Source organism: Hyla sarda, chromosome 12 (assembly GCF_029499605.1).
Source record: "Hyla sarda isolate aHylSar1 chromosome 12, aHylSar1.hap1, whole genome shotgun sequence".
NCBI classification, from domain to species: Eukaryota; Metazoa; Chordata; class Amphibia; order Anura; family Hylidae; genus Hyla; species Hyla sarda.
In genome coordinates, this window is record NC_079200.1 from 56,059,503 (window position 1) to 56,076,261 (window position 16,759).

General features: G+C 47.5%; 1 protein-coding gene across 3 annotated transcripts in view; it reads right to left on the reverse strand.

The window, feature by feature from the left end:
- The window catches only part of LOC130296458 (chloride channel CLIC-like protein 1), a 477,677-nt gene that overhangs the window by 438,688 nt on the left and 22,230 nt on the right, over positions 1-16,759 (reverse strand). The gene's annotated exons all lie outside the window — the stretch shown is intronic.

The window sequence follows — 16,759 nt, forward strand, 5'->3', positions numbered from 1 at the left end:
TTATCGCTTGGTCTTCGGTCCCTGCCTGCAGCTGGGTGGCATATTTTCCATAAATAGCTGCCTATGGAGGAGCACTGAATGATACACAACACACTGCCTCCTTCATAGCAGAACACTGCCCTCAAGCAAGAAGTTTGGGTGCATTGGAGGCACGGTGATGTGTATTGCCATGTGGTCCACCATAGGCAGCCATGTATGGACCATAAGCCGCTCTGCTGCAGACAGAGACCAAAAACAGAGCCGGAATGGAGCCGTGTGATGCAAGAGAATGGGCCACAGGGAAGCAGCCTAGTGTGTATAAGTAACATCTACATTATCAAAAGCAATTATTTTTTTTATGCTTGGCTGCATTTTCAAAGTGCTGCTTTTCTAAGTGCACTACAGATATTCAGGAGGTGAACACAACTAAAGTAAGAGTTGTTTTAAATCTTTCCCCAGACTTGGTTCAGTACAGGAATTATGCATTTATTTCTTGTTCCACTTTTTGGAGGTTTGGATGCTGTCTGATCTATAGACAGTTCTCTTTACTATAGCAAGGGATTGATAAATTAAGCACAAAGGTTAAGAAATTACAAGTTTAAAGCCTTGTCTACAAATGCTCGGAGTTTAGGGCAAAAGATCAATCTAGATTTAGTGGCTGTTACTGTGACATCTTTTAATTTTAGTACTGACTGGACATAATACCAGGGTACTCTTTATATAGAAAATACAGAGAAGGCAAGAAAGGGGGAGAAGTGACCCTGTATGTGAAAGACATCATAAAATCTAACCTAATACAAGTAAGTGTGGCCGGCACAGTCAGTTTGGGTTATGTTGCAGTACATACAGTAACTTGTGTAGGAGTGATTTATAGACCCCCTGGTGAAGTAAAAGAATTAGATAATCTATTAGTTGAGTTAATGCTTTTTAACAATGCTGGCTTAAAGTGGGGGCATGGCTTCAGCGTGTGCCCAGCATTGAGAGGAGGTGACAACTCTTCCATGTCTGGCCCCTATGTGTATACGGCGCAGCCATGCGGCGGCTGTATGAAGCGAGCTCAGGAGCAGAGCTCGCTTTATACTGGCTAACGCCGGACATCACAGATCTTAGATTAGATTGTGGACTCTAAAATGCCAAAGTAACTGCCGGTAGCTCAGTGGAGCCGATCAGGACACCCGCGGTAAAACCCACAGGGTCCCGATCAGCTGAGAAGATGGGCGGAGGTTCCCTACCTTTGTCCGTCCTGTCCGATGTGCGCTCCAACAATGCAGGCAGCTTCAGCAGCCTGTAGTAATGGAGCGTCGATAACACTGATCAGTGCTGTGCTATAGGCTCCTATGGCACAGCATTGATCAGTGTCTGCAAGAACAGAAGTACATCTGTGTGTCTCCAGATGTTACAAAACTCCAACTCCCAGCATGCACTGCCCTTGGCTGTCTGGGAAAGCTGGGAGTTGTAGTTTTGCAACAACTGGAGGCACACTGTGGAAAACACTGCCCTATGGGGACAAAAAAATATTGTGAAAAAAATAAATTAAGAAAGACAGTAAATGTGAAAAAGCCCCTCCCCTAAAAGTTTAAGTCACTCCCCCTCCCCCCCCTTATTTCAAATAAAATAAAGTTAACAAAAATAAAAACATATTTGGTAATGCCGCATGCATAAATGTCCAAAATATAAATATAGATTGTTAATGAAACCATATGGTCAATGGTGTAAATGTAAAAAAAAAATACCAAATACCAGGATTGCAGATTTTTGGTCACTTCACGTAGGAGAAAAAAAAATTAAAAGGAATCAAAAAGTCCCATCAAAACAAAAATGGTACCGATTAAAAATACAGATCACGGCACAAAAAATAAGCCCTTTTATCAGTGATGGCGAACCTGTGGCACGCGGAGCCCCCTCTGTAGGCACACGGCCATAGTTCGCCATCAGCCCATTCTGGACATCCCTGTGTCCTGAAAGATCTTTTCGGGACACAAGGATGCCCCGGTTACCTTTCTGCGGCCCCGCGTTAACTTTAAAAACGCTGGGGCCGCCGGGAGGTAGCGCACACAGGGACGTCACTTACGTCCCGTGCGTGCGCCCATAGCAACAGCAGAGTAGATCGGAGCAGCGAGGAGGAGGACGCGTGCACATGGCAAGTTACCTGTATGTACGTCTTCTTCAGTGTTCCGATCACCGCTCCTCCGGTCCCGGGACCTACTGCTATGGCCTGTAGGCCATAGCAGTAGATTGTGTCCCCTGACCAGTGGAGCGGTGGACGGAACACTTAAGTGGGGCAGTACAAAGGCATACAGCCTCCAGCCATACACTGTATATGGCTGAAGGCTGTATGTCTGTGGGGGAGCTATACTGCACCTAATGTGGGGGAGCTATACTGCACCTAATGTGGGGGAGCTATATTGCACCTAATGTGAGGGAACTATACTGCACCTAATGTGAGGGAACTATACTGCCAACCTAATGTGGGGGAACAATACTGCACCTAATGTGGGGGGAACTTCGAGCTGGGCGGTATGACCAAATATGTGTATCACGGTATTTTTGTAACTTATGGCGGTTCCACGGTATATAACGGTATTTCTCCCCCCCCCCCCAATCATGTGACCCACAAGCACTCTTCTGCTCCCCCCCCCCCAATTAATTATCAGCCCAGTGCTGCACTGTCCCCATTGGGGTACTAATCACAATATTTTAGCACTTGTATTTACTATTTTGCCGTTGCGGGACACGTGATCCACCTGTTGATCAGATGACAGGTCAGGTGACCGGCTATGCCCAACTCAATCATGGTGCAGCTCCGTTACAGGAGCTTTTGCGCATGCGCTAGCCCACAGCTTTGCCATGTGACCAGGCTTCTAGTACATTGATTGGTGGCTGTGGCTTCCACGGACGGAGCTTCCGGAACGCCAAGATGTCCATGCATGCCGTCACACACGTCTGTATGAAATGTATTATTGTATATTCAATTAACTTATTCCTGTGATTGTTCATGTTTTTAACCACATGTGTTGGGGTGTTTTATATATTTATCTTTTTGCACTTTACTATAAGTACAATGACGAGATATGAATTAACACTTGGGGTAACACTGAATATGTGCAGGCACTGCCACTACTAAATATCTCTGTACTGTATAATCTTTGCACTAATTGCACTTTACTGTATTTTTTAATTCACTAATTGATTGAATGAGCCACATGATTTGCCTGTATAAATTGTGTCACAGATCTGTTATCACTTGCTTGAGAAAGATCTTGCAGAGGATCTTCGCTACTCTTACACGTTTTTTTATGGAATAAATTCGCCTTTTTCACTTTATGGAGTGCTGCACTGGCCTTATTTTTGTATCTATGCTGAAGAATTGGTGGACTTCATTCTTTTTCAGTTGCCTGCACCAACTCATTGTACAATTTTTCTCACTTGAGTGCTGTTGAGATATACATATATATATTATGTCAAATATCCATAACCCTGTATTTAATATTGTATTATAAATAATTTCCCAGCACAGTGCTATCCTATAGAGCCTAGCTCTGATCTAGATGCTCTGAGTGACAAGCAGTGATTTTTTTTCTCCTCACTGGTCTTTCAGCAGTGCAACAGCTCCCCTAGTGTCCTGTGCCTGCCTCTGTATCCTGTATTTTTTCCCTATTTTCTGTAGAAAAAAAAAAAAGGAAGTGTGATGTCCAAGTACAGGTACACGGTCCAGTACTACCTGTAGGATTGAGTCCCTCAGTGACCTGGGGCTCCCCTACAGGGTCTCCCCCTGTTGTCTCCGTGCTGTTTTATATGGTGTGTATGTCACTTTAATGCATAGATAGAATCCCTATGTAAAGATAGTATAAAGGACCAGTGGGAGGTCTCAAGGACCTGTGTTTAAGTTTGTCACATGCTATGCAGTCACATGATTTGTTGTCACATGTACTCCCAGAGAGCACCAGCTTGACCTATGACCCACAGCTTGACCAATGGGCTTTAGTCCAGCCCCCCACAATATTAATTGGCGGCCATTACTATTCAGTCTCTTAGCACTAGCCACTAGCTACCTTACTGAGCTCAGCTACCAGAGAACTCAGGGCAAGTGATCAGCATCTGGAAGGCCAAAAAGCTACCATCTCTCCAGTAAGTCTCAATGTCACTGAAACTAGTCAAGTCCTGCACATAGTCAAGTCAAGTATTGGTCCAGCAAGCTGCAAGGTCCTTTGTAATGACACCTTTCCTGGTTCCTTTGGTGGTTTTCTTTTTTACACAATTCAACTTGTGGTCAAACTTTCATGGTATTTTCATACTTTAGGTTGGTCTGATTACAACAATACCAAAAGTGTTTAGTTTCCATCATGTTTTATGAATTTAAAATACTAAACTTTTTGGAATTTTTTTTTATTGCCATTTTCTGACCCCTATAACATTTTTATTTTTGCGTATACTGTGCTGTATGAGTGCTAATTTTTTGTGTTGTAATATGCTGATAATATCTGTAATATTTTTTAGGTATTGATCAGACTTTTTGATTGCTTTTTACTTTATTTTTTTCAGGGATTTGATGTTATATAAAAACGCAATTCTGTGTTTTGGTATTTTTTTTTATTTTAACACCATTGACCATACAGGATATATGGTGAATTATACTCACCGACAATTGTATTTCTTGAAAGTCTCCATGACAGCACCCTGAGATTGCCTCCCCCTAATTGGGACAGGAAAAACACAGAGTTTAAAACCCCACCCCTTCCTCTCCATTCCCAGTGTATTACAAAAAAAAACCAAGTAGAAAGGAAAAAAAGTGATCACTAAAAGGACCAAACCAGAAAGAAAAGTAAACCAAAAAGATTGGATATTATGGGTGTTGTCATAGAGACTTCCTAGAAATACAATTATCGGTGAGTATAATTCACCATTTCCCCTGTCGTCTCCACGACAGAACCCTGAGATAAATAACAAAGAATAGTATTTATTTTATTTTATTTATTTTTTATTAGGGAGGGACCACAGCCCTCAAGACCTTGCGTCTGAAAGCCATGTCCTGATTAGAAAGAACATCTAATCTATAATGTTTGGAAAACGTATGTACATTTTTCCATGTGGCTGCACAATAAATCTGCTCCACAGAAGCAGATGCTCTTTCTGCCCATGAGGAAGAAACTTTACGGGTAGAATGAGCTTTTAATTAAAGAGGGTGATCTTTCCCTCTTGCTGAATAAGCTGAGATGGCCATGTGGATCAATCTTGCAATAGAACTTTTGGAAGCCTTTTTCCCTTTGTTGGGACCTGCAGATTGGAGAAAAAGGTTTTTAGGAGCCGAGCAAAAGGAAGGTATAACAATATCCTGGGACCTATGAAATGATGAAGAAACCTTAGTCAAAAAGTTAGGGTCTAATTTGAGCATAATTCTGACCGTAAAGAAAGGCTGTAAGGTAGAGAGGGACTAAATCTCACTGACTCTAGGTGCAGATGTCATTGCTACCAAAAATACAGTTTTTAAGTTAAGGAATTTAATAGAGATGGACTCCAATGGCTCAAAGGGAGGCTCAGTAAGGGCTACAAGGACTACATTAAGGTTCCAAGGAGGACAGAGGTTAGTAATCCTAGGCCTAAGTTTTTCAGTGGCTTTAATAAACCTTGAAACCCAACAGTCATCTCCTAATTTAATTTGGAAAAGAGCACTGAGGGCTGAAATCTGAACCTTTAATGTACTCGGAGAGAGACCTAGATCAAAGCCATCCTGTAGAAAATTAAGTATATCAGGAATGTTAGGAGAGTCAAGTGAAAAATCAGACCCACACCAAGAAATTTATTTTTTTCCCAAACCTTAGAATAGATCTTATAGGTGGAAGGTTTGCGACTGGCTAGCAGGGTGTTTATTACTTTTTCAGAGAAACCCTTCCTCTTTAGCAGAAGCTTCTCAGTTTCCAGGCTGCTAGACTGAGGGTATGAACCTGGCTGTGCTGGATCAGACCCTGGGTAAGTAGATCTGGACGAGGAGGGAACAGTATTGGATCTTCCAGACTCATTGATTTTAGAAGAGGAAACCAACTCTTTTTGGGCCAAAAGGGGGCAATCAGGATTAACATACAAGAGTGAATCATCTGCTTGTGTAGTACTCTGGGGATTAGGACTGTTGGGGGAGGCATATCCCAGGCTGAAAGACCAGTCTTGAACTAAAGCATCCACTGCCAATGGAGAGTCTCTGGGATTCAGAGAGAATAATCTTCTCACTTTGTGATTTTTCTTGGAGGCAAACAAATCTATCTGGGGTAGGCCCCAGACGCTGACTATTGACGAGAATGCCCGATCTGCAAGAGTCCATTCCCCCAGATCTATGAAGTGCTGGCTTAGAAAATCTGCTCTGATGTTCCCTATCCCCCTGGGATGTACAGCTGAGATGGAAAGCACATTCTGTTCTGCCCAACAGAATATTTGACCTGAGACTGACTGAAGGGCTAAGTGGCGAGGACCCCCCTGATGATGAATGAACACCACTGCAGTCATGTTGTCTGAATAGATGATAACATGTTTGTTTTTGCAATTAAGTTCCATGTCCTGGAGAGCCATCCAGATGGCTAATAACTCTTTCAGGTTTCCTGATCTGTTTGCCAGAGTAGGATTCCATTCTCCCTGAACAGAAAGGTTTTATGAGTGAGCTCCCCAACCCAGTATCTGTGGTACCAGCATCTGTGGTAATGATCTTGGGGTCTGTTTGATGCCAATGTACACCCGTTACAAGATTCTGGAGAGAAAACCACCATATTACCTGGTTCTTTAACTGAGAAGACATTTTCTGTCTAAGGAGCTCTGTTTCATGTCCCATACAACTAGAATCCATTTCTGGAGGGGTCTGGAGTGGAACTGAGCCCAAGCCACAACCAGGATGGAAGATGTTAACAGTCCTAGGACCGACATGACGAACCTTAGGGTTAGTGCTGGGCGGTATACCGGTTCATACCGGATACCGTTTTTTCCCGTCAGACGATATGAATTTGGCCCCATACCGCTATACCGGTGGGGCCCCACCATCGAAATGAATTAGAGCCCACAGCTCCGCTCTGCCAGGGGAGAGCAGGATGAGACTCCTCATCCCCGCTCCCCCTGCAGCCTTTTGTCCGCCCGTTCTCTGATGTTTCCCGGAGCCTGGAGAAGCCGCGGGAAGCGGAGGAGGAGGTGAGGAGTGAGCTGCCTGATGTCAGGGCGGAATGTGTTGAGACGGGGGAGTATGGGAGAACCGCTATCCCGGGCTGAAGTGGCGGGCCTGTGTGTGAGGAGAAGCTGACCGGTGTCTTTGTGTGGGAGCCTATGTGTTCCCCGAGCTGGAGGAGAGATGTGAACGGGGTTCCGGTTGAGTGTGCGCTGTGTAGATACTCGCTCGTACAGTCCCAGTGCTGCAGCCGCACTCCTATTGTCTGGAAGGTGTCAGTAATAAACCCCAGTGTGTGAGCCTGTAGAGGCGTCAGCAGGAGCTTGTACAGGCCGGACCTTCACACTGTCTATTGTTCTGTCACTGCAGAGTAGCTGATCATAGGGACCTTCATTGTCCTGGACACAGAACCCCCTGTGTAGTGTTATAGTTCTTCCTTGGGACTCTCCTGCATTCAGGCTCCTACCCCCATAGTGGACTGTCCGTGCCTAAAGCAGGCTCAACCAAATCAGCACAGATCAATGGAGGTCTATGGACCTCCATTGAAATGTATGTGGAATTTAAAGAAAGTGGAAAGTGTAAAGAAAAAAAAAAAAACGCTGTTTCCCCAAAGGCTGTCCGGGCATGCTGGGAGTTGTAGTTTTGCAACAGCTGGAGGCACCCTGGTTGAGAAACACTGATGTTCTGACACCCCCCCCCCCCCCCACAAATACCTGCAGTAATTTGTCTAAATTATTAGAAAATTAGGTTAACCCCCAGTCCTGCATGAAAAAAATAAATACCGTGAAACTAAAAAAATACTGTGATACAAATTTTTTGGTCATATCGCCCAGCACTACTTAGGGTACAACTCTTGAGAGCAAAAAGTTGACAAACTTAATCCTGTAGTTTTTGGATCTTCTTCCTGGGAAGAAAGGACTGTTGGGCTACTGAATCCAATAGGATTCCTAAAAAGACTTTCCTGCAACTTGGTAGTAAGTTGGATTTGTCTAGGTTCAGGATCCAACCGAGATCCTGAAGGACCTGAGCCATTCTTTTTTATATGTTCCTTCACATAAGGAATAGAGTCCGCTACAATAAATATATCGTCTAGATATGGAATTAAAAGAATTTTCTCCTTACTGAGAATAGCAACCACCTCTGCCATAACTTTTGTGAACATGCAGGGGGCCGAGGAGAGCCCGAAGGGCAGACAGACAAATTGAAAGTGGCGGACTCGGCTGTTCCACTGAACGGCGAATCTTAGAAAAGATCAGTTTTTGTGAATAGGTAGGTGGTAGTAAGCGTCCCTGAGGTCTACTGTGGCCATGACTGCCCTGTTTTTTATTAGGTGAATGGTTAACATAGTTCATAACATAGTAACATAGTTCATAAGGTTAAAAAAAAAAAGACCAGAGTCGATCAAGTTCAACCTGTAACCCTAATGAGTCCCTACTGAGTTGATCCAGAGGAAGGCAAAAAAAAACTCATACTCAAGGTAAAAATTCCTTCCCGACTCCAAATATGGCAGTCAGAATAAATCCTTGGATCAACGTTTTCAAGACAAAAAGAAAAAAGGACACGCGCCCCTAGTGTAATACTTCAAGACCTTGGGGTAAGGGAAGGGGTTGGTATTCCACTTACCAGATGGTGTTGCGCTATGGACACAACACCTGGATGAGCTCGAGTGATGATGCAGTGTGCTGAATGCAGCCTGGATCCTCCGGTATCAGCGTGGCTGGCCGGCATGCAGTGATATCAGGAACAGGAAAGGGAAAAATGATCCTCAATAGGCGCAATAAACAGCAGTGAAGGAGATTTCAATGGTCATCCATCATTCATATAAAGATACCGTATTTATCTGGGTATACCACGCACCGGCCTATAACACGCACCCTCATTTTACCAAGGATATTTGGGTAAAAAAAAGTTTTTTACCCAAATATCCATGATAAAATGAGGGTGCGTGTGTGCGCGTGTATACCCTGATACACCCCCAGGAAAGGCAGGGGGAGAGAGGCCGTCGCTGCCCGCTTCTCTCCCCCTGCCTTTCCTGGGGTCTAGAGCGCTGCTGTCGGCCCTTTTCACCCCCTGGTTATCGGCGCCGCTGCCCGTTCTGTCTCCCTGACTATCTGTGCCGGCGCCGACAGCCAGGGGGAGAGAAGGGGCAGCGGCACCCATTGCCGGCGCCGCTGCCCCGTTGCCTCCCCCCATCCCCGGTGGCATAATTACCTGAGTGGGGTCCGCGCTGCTCCAGGCCTCCGTCATGCGTCCCCGGCGTCGTTGCTATGCACGGCGCGGCGCTCTGACGCACGACGGAGGCCTGGAGCAGCGCGGACCCGACTCAGGTAATTATGCCACCGGGGATGGGGGGAGGCAACGGGGCAGCGGCGCCGGCAATGGGTGCCGCTGCCTCTTCTCTCCCCCTGGCTGTCGGCGCCGCTTCTCTCTCCCTGGCTATCGGCGCCGGCACCGATAGTCAGGGGGACAGAACGGGCAGCGGCGCCGATAACCAGGGGGTGAAAAGGGCCGACAGCAGCGCTCTAGACCCCAGGAAAGGCAGGGGGAGAGAAGCGGGCAGCGACGGCCTCTCTCCCCCTGCCTTTCCTGGGGGTGTATCGGCGTATAACACGGTATTTATTGAGCACACAATGGCAACGCGTTTCTTGCCCGGATTGGGCACTTCCTCAGGCAAATGTGCATGCACATTTGCCTGAGGAAGTGCCCAATCCGGGCAAGAAACGCGTTGCCATTGTGTGCTCAATAAATATCTTTATATGAATGATGGATGACCATTGAAATCTCCTTCACTGCTGTTTATTGCGCCTATTGAGGATCATTTTTCCCTTTCCTGTTCCTGGATCAACGTTTTGTCCTTATAAATCTAGTATACATAACCAGCAATGTTATTATTCTCTAAGAGTCTCACTGCTCTTACAGTAAAGAACCATCGTCTGTTCTGGTGTAGGAACCTTCTTTCCTCTAGAAGTAGAGGATGCCCCCTTGTTATAGATACAGTCTTGGGTATAAATAGAACATGGGAGAGATCTCTGTACCGTCCCGATATATTTATACATAGTTATTAGGTTGCCCCTAACCTTCTTTTTTCTAAACTAAATAACCCTAATTCTGATAATCTTTTTGGGTACTGTAGTCCTCCCATTCCCTGAATTACCTATTGCCCGTCTTTGAACCCACTCCAGCTCCACTATATCTTTCTTGTACCCTGGTGCCCAGTACTGTACACAGTATTCTATGTGTGGTCTGACTAGTGATTTTTACAGCTGTAGAATTACTTCCTTGTCGTGGGCATCTATGCCCCTATTGATGCATCCCATGATTTTATTTGCCTTGGCAGCAGCTGCCCAATACTGGTCACTACAGCTAAATTTACTATTAACTAAGGCTCCCATGTCCTTTTCCACATCAGTCGTCCCAAGTGTTCTCCCATTTAATACAAAATCCCAGCCTGGATTTTTCCTCCCCATGTGCATTGCCTTACATTTATCAGTGTTGAACCTCATCTGCCACTTCTCAGCCCTAACCTCCAACCTATCCAGATCCATTTGTAACAGTGCACTGTCATCTATTGTGTTTACCGCTTTACAGAGTTTAGTATCATCTGCAAAGATTGATACTTTACTATTCAACCCCTCTTCAAGATCATTAATGAATATATTAAATAGGACAGGACCCAAGACTGACCCCTGTGGTACCCCACTAGTAACAGTCCCCCATTCAGAATAAGTACCATTAATAACCACCCTCTGTTTCCTATCACTGAGCCAGTTACTTACCCACTTACACACATTCTCCCCCAGTCCAATCCTTCTAATTTTATGCACCAATCTTTTATGTGGCACTGTATCAAATGCTTAGGAAAAATCCAGATATACAACATCAGCTGATCAGGTTAGTTTGATAGGACGGATCCCTCATAAAGCCATTGTTAGGATTCTGCTAGCTGGATGTGGATCCTCTGTGTCAGCGAGGGATTGGCGTGGACCGTGTCGGTGGACCAGTTCTAGGGTTGCTACTGGTTTTCACCAGAGCCCGCCGCAAAGCGGGATGGTCTTGCTGCGGCAGTAGCAACCAGGTCGTATCCACCGGCAACGGCTAAACCTCGCTGACTGCTGAGAAGGCGTGGGACAGAAGGACTAGGCAGAGGCAAGGTCAGACGTAGCAGAAGGTCGGGGCAGGTGGCAAGGTTCGTAGTCAATGAGGATAGCAGGAGATCTGGAACACAGGCTTTGGACAACACTAAACGCTTTCACTGGCACAAGGCAACAAGATCCGGCAAGGAAGTGCAGGGGAAGTGAGGTAATATGGACAGGGAGCAGGTGGAAGCTAATTAGACTGATTGGGCCAGGCACCAATCACTGGTGCACTGGCCCTTTAAATCTTAGAGAGCTGGCGCGTGAGCGCCCTAGAGAGCGGAGCCGCGCGCGCCAGAACATGACAGCCAGGGACCGGGACGGGTAAGTGACTTGAGATGCGATTCGCGAGCGGGCGCGTCCCGCTATGCGAATCGCATCCCCGCCGGCAATGTCAGTGCAGCGATCCCGGTCAGCGGGTCTGACCGAGGCGCTGCAGAGAGAGAGAGAGAGAGACGCCGCGAGCGCTCCGGGGAGGCTCAGGGACCCGGAGCGCTCGGCGTAACAGTAGCCCCCCCCCCCCTTAGGTCTCCCCCTCTTTTTGTCTCCTTGTCCCTTCAAAAGAGACGAGAACATCGGGGACGCCTCTTGAGTCTCCTTCTGAAAAAAGAAGTCCTGGGTAGGTATAACAGCGGCAGGTAGTTCAGAAGAAGTGGGAACGGGGAGGGGGGGCAGAGGGTGAAGCTTGTCACGGGGCAGAGTGTCACCAGGACGGGAGCTATGAGGAGGCAAAGCATAGTCCTGATAGGCCTTGGGGAGACCAGGTGTAGGAGGAGGCACTGAGGCTTGCCTGACGGGACTGGGAGAAGACGTGAGGCATTTCTTGCGGCAAGCAGGGCCCCAATTCTTGATCTCCCCGGTGGTCCAGTCAAGGGTGGGAGAATGATGCTGGAGCCATGGCAGACCGAGGAGGACTTCAGAGGTGCAGTTGGGAAGGATGAAAAATTCAATCTTTTCGTGATGGGATCCAATGCATATTAAGAGGGGTTCTGTGCGGTAACGCACAGTACAGTCCAACTTGACTCCGTTGACCGAAGAAATGTAAAGCGGCTTGACGAGACGGGTCACCGGAATACAGAACTTATTCACCAAAGAGTCCAGAATAAAATTTCCAGAAGCACCAGAGTCCAAGCAGGCCACGGCCGAGAAGGAGGAGTTGGCAGAAGTTGCTGTAACGTGGCGGTCAACTGCGACAGCTGCTGTCCTTGTTGGGCAATTTGCTGCGATTGCTGGGCGACCACCGTGGGTAGGTCAGCGAGACTTGGCAGCGGCACCTCAGCGGGATCCATGGCCGGATCTACTGTTAGGATTCGGCTAGCTGGATGTGGATCCTCTGTGTCAGCGAGGGCTTGGCGTGGACCGTGTCGGTGGACCGGTTCTAGGGTTGCTACCGGTTTTCACCAGAGCCCACCGCAAAGCGGGATGGTCTTGCTGCGGCGGTAGCATCCAGGTCGTATCCACCGGCAACGGCTCAACCTAGCTGACTGCTGAGAAGGCGTGGGACAGAAGGACTAGGCAGAGGCAAGGTCAGACGTAGCAGAAGGTCGGGGCAGGCGGCAGGGTTCGTAGTCAATGAGGATAGCAGGAGATCTGGAACACAGGCTTTGGACAACACTAAACGCTTTCACTGGCACAAGGCAACAAGATCCGGCAAGGAAGTGCAGGGGAAGTGAGGTAATATGGACAGGGAGCAGGTGGAAGCCAATTAGACTGATTGGGCCAGGCACCAATCACTGGTGCACTGGCCCCTTAAATCTTATAAAGCTGGCGCGCGCGCGCGCCCTAGAAAGCGGAGCCGCGCGCGCCAGAACATGACAGCCGGGGACCGAGACGGGTAAGTGACTTGGGATGCGATTCGCGAGCGGGCGCGTCCCGCTATGCGAATCGCATCCCCGCCGGCAATGTCAGTGCAGCGATCCCGGTCAGCGGGTCTGACCGGGGCGCTGCAGAGAGAGAGACGCCGTGAGCGCTCCGGGGAGGAGCAGGGACCCGGAGCGCTCGGCGTAACAGCCATGCTGATATGGAGTCACACATTTATTTTTATCAAGATACTCCAAAATAGCATCCCTTAGAAAACCCTCAAACAAGTTACATACAACGGAGGTTTAACTAACAGGTCTATAATTCCTGGGGTCACTTTTTGACCCCTTTTTGACATCCTTCGCCAGGATCTAAATCAGTTAGAAAAACAAATTGTCCATGGAACGGAAGGGAAGCCAATTTGTTTTTGGAATTAATATCACCTGTCCAAGTCTTTAACCATAACACCCTTCTAGAAATATTGGACAGAACAGCAGTGCAGGCAGATAGAAACATAGAATGTGTCGGCAGATAACAACCATATGGCCCATCTAGTCTGCCCAATAATCCTATCCTATCAATTGTCCCTGGCCCTATCTTATATGAAGGATAGCCTTCATATCCCATGCATGTTTAAACTCCTTAACTATATTTGCAGCTACCACTTCTGCAGGAAGGCTATTCCATGCATCCACTACTCTCTCCGTAAAGTGATACTTCCTGATATTACTTTTAAACCTTTGCCCCTTTAATTTTAAATGATGTCCTCTTGTGGTAGTTTTTCTTCTTTTAAATATGCTCTCCTCCTTTACAGTGTTGATTTCCTTTATGCAATGAACCCCTTAAGGAAGCAGGGCGTACCTGTACGCCCCGATTCCGTTCCCTTCCCATAACGAGTGGTGATAGCGGGTAGGGCCCGGCACCTAGCAATGGGCGGGACCCGTGGCTAATAGTGCACTGCAAGGAGGAGAGCATATTTAAAAGAAGAAAAACTACCGGTGAATACAGTGGAGAAGAATTTGTTTAATACATTTGCTTTTACCTGATCCCCGTTTATAATTTCTTCCTCATAATTTTTTAAAGGGCCTACGCTTTCATTTTTGACCTTTTTGCTATATATATATATATAGTTAACCTCTTAAGGACCCAGGACGTACGGGAACGTCCCCGCACCCTGGGCTTTAAGGACCCAGGACGTCCCCGTACGTCCTGGCGTTTTCCGGTCCCTGCCGCGCGCCGGGCAGAGATCGGAAGTGGATGCCTGCTGAAATGCTTCAGCAGGCATCCAGGGCAAACGCCAAGGGGGACCATGTAGGCCCCCCATGTCGGCGATCGCCGCAAATCGCGAGGGAAATTGCCCTTGCGATCTGCGGCGATACCGGGCTGATCGGGTCTCTGGGACCCGACCGCCCGGTAATTTTGCATGATCCCGGCTGTCACAGACAAGCCTGCCACCTCCTCCTATCCCCTGCGATTCTTCAGTTAGCTAACCGATTAATCGCAGGGGGGGGGGGGGGCGGTTACTTCCTCACGCCCTGCCCGGCGCCTTGAAGTCCGGAGAGGACTGGAGGAAGACCGGAGGACGCGGCAGGGGACAGGGGAGTGCTGGGGACCGGCCCCGGTACTTACCTCGCCCTGAAGACCTGGATCCCAACGATGAAGACGGTGGCAGCGGCGACAGGTGAGTTCCCCTTCAGCCGCGGTCGGGCCCTTTACAGCAATGCACGTCGCCGTAAAGCGACATGCATTGCTGTATTGGGACCCTGTACACTACAACTCCCAGCATGCCCAGACAGCCCTTGGCGTCTGGGCATGCTGGGAGTTGCAGTTTTGCAACTTCTGGAGGTCCACAGTTTTGGGACCACTGTGCCCTTCCAGATGTTGCAAAACTACACATCCTCAGCATGCCCTTACTGTCCAGGCATGCTGGGAGTTGTAGTTCTGTAACATCTGGCCCTTCAGATGTTGCAGAACTACAACTCCCAGCATGCCTGGACAGTTTTGGCATACTGGGAGTTGTAGTTTTGCAACATCTGGAAGGGCACAGATTGGAAACCACTGTATTAGTGGTCTGCAAACTGTAGACCTCCAGATGTTGCAAAACTACAACTCCAAGCATGCTGGGAGTTGTAGTTCGGCAACATCTGGCTCTAAAGATGTTGCCGAACTACTACTTCCAGCATGCCTGAGAATGTTTGGGAGTTGTGGTTTTGCAACAACTGGAGGCACACTGGTTGGGAAACATTGTCTGTTTCATATCTCAGTGTTTCCCAATCCGTGTGCCTCCAGCTGTTGCAAAACTATAACTACCAGCATGTACTGATAGAATTTGCTTGCTGGGAGTTGTAGTTTTGCAACAGCTGGAGGTCCCACCCTGTGAATGTACAGGGTACATTCACATGGGCAGGGGGCTTACAGTGAGTATCAGGCTGCAAGTTTGCCATGCAGCAAATTTTGCACGGCAGCTCAAACTCGCAGCGGGAAACTCGCTGTAATCCCCCGCCCGTGTGACTGTACCCTAAAAACACTACACTACACTACACTACCACAAAATAAAAAGTAAAAAACACTACATATACACATACCCCTACACAGCCCCCCTCCCCAATAAAAATTAAAAACGTCTGGTACGCCACTGTTTCCAAAATGGAGCCTCCAACTGTTGCAAAACAAAAACTCCCAGTATTGCCGGACAGCCGTTGACTGTCCAAGCATGCTGGGAGTTTTACAACAGCTGCAGGCACCCTGTTTGGGAATCACTGGCGTAGAATAACCCTATGTAAATCCCTAATTCAGGCCTCACATGCGCATGGTGCTCTCACTTCGGAGCCCTGTCGTATTTCAAGGCAACAGTTTAGGGACACATATGGGGTATCGCCGTACTCGGGAGAAATTGCCTAACACATTTTGGGGGCTTTTTCTCCTTTCACCCCTTATGAAAAGGTGAAGTTGGGGTCTACACCAGCATGTAAATACATTTTTTACACTAACATGCTGGTGTTGCCCTATACTTTTCATTTTGACAAGAAGTAAAAGGGAATAAAGCCCCCCAAAATTTGTAATGCAATTTCTCCTGATTATGGAGATACCCCATATGTGGGCGCAAAGTGCTCTGGGGGCGCACAACAAGGCCCAGAAGGGAGAGTGCGCCATGTACATTTGAGGTGATTTGCACAGGGGTGGCTGATTGTTACAGCGGTTTTGACAAACACAAAAAAAAAAAAACCACATATGACTCCATTTCGGAAACTACTCACCTCACGGAATGTAATGAGGGGTGCAGTGAGAATTTACACCCCACTGGTGCCTGACAGATCTTTGGAACAGTGGGCTGTGCAAATTAAATATTTTGTACAGCCCACTGTTCCAAAGATCTGACAGACACCAAAGGGGGGTAAATGCTCACTTAACGCCTTGTTACGTTCCTCAAGGGGTCTAGTTTCCAAAATGGTATGCCATGTGGGGGTTATTTTGCTGTCCTGGCACCATAGGGGCTTCATAAATGCGACATGCCGCCCCCCCCCCCCCCCCGAGCAAAATTTGCTCTCAAAAAGCCAAATATGACTCCTCCTCTTCTGAGCATTGTAGTTTGCCCTTCAGGTCAACTTATGGGGTACCTTCATACTCAGAAGAGATGGGGTTAGGCATTTTGGGGGGGTATTTTCTGCTATTAACCCTTTGGGGGGGAACACACATTTTAGTGACATTT